The sequence below is a fragment of the Mus musculus genome, chromosome 11 (genome assembly GCF_000001635.26).
Source record: "Mus musculus strain C57BL/6J chromosome 11, GRCm38.p6 C57BL/6J".
In the NCBI taxonomy this organism is placed as follows: Eukaryota; Metazoa; Chordata; class Mammalia; order Rodentia; family Muridae; genus Mus; species Mus musculus.
This window is the reverse complement of record NC_000077.6, coordinates 26,784,172-26,789,496: the sequence shown is the minus strand read 5'-3', so window position 1 is coordinate 26,789,496 and position 5,325 is coordinate 26,784,172. Positions and strand designations below refer to the sequence as shown.

At 41.4% G+C, this 5,325-nt stretch overlaps 1 pseudogene across 1 annotated transcript; it reads right to left on the bottom strand.

Annotated features, from left to right (window-relative positions):
- Nucleotides 1-1,636: 1,636 nt before the first annotated feature.
- Nucleotides 1,637-4,389, bottom strand: Gm12070 (predicted gene 12070; annotated as a pseudogene). The gene is made up of 2 exons (NR_002890.1): nt 4,019-4,389; nt 1,637-2,912 (listed from the first exon to the last, which is right to left on the bottom strand). The product of NR_002890.1 is annotated as a predicted gene 12070 (transcript).
- Between the last annotated feature and the right edge of the window lie 936 nt (nt 4,390-5,325).

Here is a 5,325-nt window from a genome sequence, read left to right as displayed (position 1 = left end):
TTCATTTCCCCACACCAATAATCACAAAAGGGAATGGGAGAAAGTACTTCCTCTTTCCTTTGTTAACTCGTCCACAAACTGTAGTTGGATAGTGGGATATACAAGCATTTAAGTTTTGCATGAGGAAGTTAATTTTAAAAAATAAAATTTGAAGTTAGTTATTTAATAATGAAGGTTTATTATTTGATATATGATGAAGTCCACTTCAAAATCATGTTGCTGTATTCTTCTCATTGGCAATAAAAATCCCATGCATGTGGGAGTGGTCAATTGCAAACTCCAGAAGTCAGAGGATATTCCTGGAAGACATGTAAGTCCCCGAAAGGACTCTACGGACACGTAGGCAGAAGACAGTTACCACCATGCTTTTTACACAGTAGTCAGATTGGTTTCTAAATGTTCTACCTTCTCCTTGTATACAAGTATCTAAAGTGAAACATGAGTTACTTTGCACAAGTGCACCAAGTGGTATTGTATGTGCCCGAAAGATTTCTGTACTTTGGAAGCATCTTGCATCAAGAGCATCTTCACAATCAAGGTAAAACCACCTCTCTGGTTGGAGTCTTCATGCAGTACAATGAGATGAATTCCTGGTCACCTAAGACTTGTCTTCTGTATTATCTCAAGGGAACTTGTTAGCTCATTAAAAGGAAAACAAATTATACACGTATGGGGAAGTTTAGTCTTGCTTGCATTGAAAAAACGTGTGTACAAATTTCTTTGTTTCAATTTCATCCTTGATGTTGTTATTATTGTTGTTTTTTATTATGCTAACCAAATAAGCCTGATAGATTGAATGTTTGTTATCATAGTGACCTAATTAGATGATGGTTGTCTGATCAGAAAGTGCTGAACATATAATCAAATGTTTTCTAAACAGGGGTGTACTGGCTGGTTTTGTGTGTCAACTTGACACAGCCTGGAGTTATCACAGAGAAAGGAGCTTCAGTTGGGGAAATGCCTCCATGAGATCCAGCTGTAAGGCATTTTCTCAATTAGTGATCAAGGGGGAAGGTCCCCTTGTGGGTGGTGCCATCTCTGGGTTGGTAGTCTTGTGATCAATAAGAGAGCAGTCTGAACAAGCCAGTAAGTAACATCCCTTCATGGCCTCTGCATCAGCTCCTGCTTCCTGACCTGCCTGTGTTCCAGTCCTGACATCCTTTGGTGATTAACAGCAATGTGGAAAGTGTAAGCTGAATAAACCCTTTCCTCCCCAACTTGCTTCTTGGTCATGATGTTTTGCAGGAATAAAAACCCTGACTAAGACAAGGGGTTTTACATTTTAAATGACATAAGTTTAGAAAGCCCTTTATCAGACTGGGAAGGACTTAGCACCTTTCTGTGGTCTATAACATTCTAATTTTTTTAAAAGGCAATAAGAAATACAAGAAACTTATAATCTTCACCATTTGAACAAATACTGAACTCACTTTACCAGCAATAATTTCCACATCTTATTTAAAATGCCCCCACTAGTAAAATTCACTTCTTAAAAGTGCCTTTGACTGTACTTCTATGAAGAGACAAGTCTGTATCTCTTCTCTAATCTGAGAGTAGACATTGACCAATAGGGTGTAGCAAAAGTGCTCTACTGATCATGCCATGTGGTTTTCTTCAGGGAAATACCATTTATTTATTTATTTATTTATTTATTTATTTATTTATTTATTTATTTATTTTGTGGGTGCAGCGAACTTTATTGATGGTATTCAAGAGAGTAGGGAGGGCTCCCTAGGCCCCTCCTGTTATTATGGGGGTCTGGGATGGAAATTGTGAGGGAGATGTTCAGTGTTGGGGGCCGAGTTGGGATAGGGCCTCTCTCTTGCTCAGTGTCCTTGCTGGGGTGGGTGGTCCAGGGTTTCTTACTCCTTGGAGGCCATGTAGGCCATGAGGTCCACCACCCTGTTGCTGTAGCCGTATTCATTGTCATACCAGGAAATGAGCTTGACAAAGTTGTCATTGAGAGCAATGCCAGCCCCGGCATCGAAGGTGGAAGAGTGGGAGTTGCTGTTGAAGTCGCAGGAGACAACCTGGTCCTCAGTGTAGCCCAAGATGCCCTTCAGTGGGCCCTCAGATGCCTGCTTCACCACCTTCTTGATGTCATCATACTTGGCAGGTTTCTCCAGGCGGCACGTCAGATCCACGACGGACACATTGGGGGTAGGAACACGGAAGGCCATGCCAGTGAGCTTCCCGTTCAGCTCTGGGATGACCTTGCCCACAGCCTTGGCAGCACCAGTGGATGCAGGGATGATGTTCTGGGCAGCCCCACGGCCATCACGCCACAGCTTTCCAGAGGGGCCATCCACAGTCTTCTGGGTGGCAGTGATGGCATGGACTGTGGTCATGAGCCCTTCCACAATGCCAAAGTTGTCATGGATGACCTTGGCCAGGGGGGCTAAGCAGTTGGTGGTGCAGGATGCATTGCTGACAATCTTGAGTGAGTTGTCATATTTCTCGTGGTTCACACCCATCACAAACATGGGGGCATCGGCAGAAGGGGTGGAGATGATGACCCTTTTGGCTCCACCCTTCAAGTGGGCCCCGGCCTTCTCCATGGTGGTGAAGACACCAGTAGACTCCACGACATACTCAGCACCGGCCTCACCCCATTTGATGTTAGTGGGGTCTCGCTCCTGGAAGATGGTGATGGGCTTCCCGTTGATGACAAGCTTCCCATTCTCGGCCTTGACTGTGCCGTTGAATTTGCCGTGAGTGGAGTCATACTGGAACATGTAGACCATGTAGTTGAGGTCAATGAAGGGGTCGTTGATGGCAACAATCTCCACTTTGCCACTGCAAATGGCAGCCCTGGTGACCAGGCGCCCAATACGGCCAAATCCGTTCACACCGACCTTCACCATTTTGTCTACAGGACGAGGCTGGCACTGCACAAGAAGATGCGGCTGTCTCTGGAACAGGGAGGAGCAGAGAGCTATTTATTTATTTTTTTAGCCTTCTAAGAAGTCTGAGACTATGGGCTTGAGATGTGGCTCAGTTCTTGCAGAAGACTCCAGATTGGTTTCAAGCACCAGGCTGACTATGACTCCATCACCAGAGGACAAAATTCTGTCTTCCTCTGTCCTCTACTGGCACTTGTGCTTACATGAACACACGCATATACACGCACACTCACACACATGCATGCACACAAAAAATTAAAAATAAAATAAAATCTTTAAAACAAAAGAAGTCTGAGAACACTATGACATAAGGAAATCTAAACTGGCTCAAAGGAGAAAGCACTTTCTGAGGTCACAAGATCACATAAGCGAGAGAAGTGTTGGCTACCTACAGGAACTCAGGAACTCAAGCTCCACCTCTAACAGCTATTCCTCCCCAAGAAACAAGACTAACAACCTCCCAATTGAGACTTTTTCCAAATTATTTCCTACACGAGAACCATAAGAAATAGAACATAGTAGTTATTTTCAGTCACAAGTTTTGGGTCGTTCGTTTGCTTACATATACGAATTTGCTCAAGTGCTTATTGAATGCTTGCTCAGTCTCTTCCTGGCAATCTCTTGAGCTCTGAATCCTGCGGAGATTTTTTTTTCCCTCAATGGAGTTTAAATAACTTCTTCATCTTCTTACATGGCTCTTTGGATATGTAATCCAAAATGTATTTATTTTGTAGATACTGTACAAATTGTAGCAATATTTATTATTAATTTATAAATTTAGAATGTAGATCTCAGTTGAGTCCATGTCTTTCCATGGTGTCTATGTTATATGTACAAGATTGTTGATTGATGTGCCGCTTTTATATGGATAAAGAGATTCAGTGCAAGAAAAGCATACATTTATTCTCCATGTTGTGAAAGCTTGTAATTCACGGTCCCTTTAAATCAGCCACACTCTTCAGTTAGACAAAAGGAGACACCTTCTTACATTTAAATACATGATTATCATTACTGTTAAGGCACTTATGTCAATGTTCAAAAAAAGAAAAGAAATTTCGTTTTTCAAATATTCTAATCATTGATAAACAAGAATTGAATTATTAAAATATTCATACCTTAAGCAAGTTTAGTTTAATAGTCTGCTGCTACTGCTGTGTGTAGCTTAAAATTCAGGATAGATTCTAGAGAAAGTGGTATCCACACCTCCCTGTTACAATCTTCCTTCCCACCACTAGTCTATGCTGTTGCACCAAGTTCAGCAGCCTAAGACTGGTGGAAAGATCACAGTTTTATCAAAGATTTTTACCTCACTGGAAAAAAGTCAAATTATTTAAAAATAATTCTGTTCAGAAAAATATATTTTTGGTTCATAAATTTAAGTTTTAAAAACTTATGTCAATTCTAAAAAGAAAATTCAGAAAAACCTTTTTTGGGGATGAGGAAACTTCTCTTTCTAATTTGAAGAAGGTGCTGCTCCTATAGGATCGGTTGCTCCTTGCTAACACTGCGAAGGTCTGCTTTCTCTGCGTCATCTCTCTGTCCACGTACAATTGATGAGTTTGCCACCCCTAAGACTTCCACTTCAGCCCTACATTTCTGCAAAACCTCTTTCCTCTCCCTTCCCTTTAAGCATTTCTATGTCCAGAAATTTAGCAGCGTCAGCAAGCATTTGTTGGAGTTTTCCTGTGAGATGTTCTGTAGTAAAGGCTTCACATGTGTTTTCTATTTAAATCTCCCATTAACATGTTAAAATATTATTCATTTTTTAAGGATTACAAAACCCATGGGACACTTGCAGAACTCACTCACTCGAGGTCACAGTAAGTAGTCATAATACCAACAAACATCACTGTTCAACCTTACTTTTTGAACTTGGAAATGAAAGGAATCTTCAAATTTTGTCTGCCTTCTCCCTCCCATTTAATGCTTAATTCACCTCTAATGTATCAGAAAACTTGTCACAGGTCTTCACAGGAACGTCTTGTGATGGTCACAATAGCTTTCTATCTTTAAACACTAATTCACTGTATCCCCTGCAAGGTTATTTTCAAAAAGATGTTATCACAATCTACTTTCTACTTAAGTAAACAGCTCGCCTTTCTAAATGCAACAGTTTAGCCTCCAAGCCTTCCTCCAAACGTAGTCAGCTCTGTAGCCCCAAGGCTGTACCTGGATCCCCATGTCTGAGGTTTACATGTTTATTCTATGCTTTCCACCCTAGAACAAGCCCCTCACTGAAGCAACCCCAGCAAACCCACATTCTTCTCCTCCTTTATGAGCCAAACAAACAAGTCTTTCTCATTATCCTTCATTAGTACTGTCTCAAATTTCTGGGTAAAACCTGCAACTCTTTCTGTACTGTGCTGTATGTATGAGGGAGCTAGGCCCAAAGAAAGTCTAGTCAATTCAGACCATGATACTC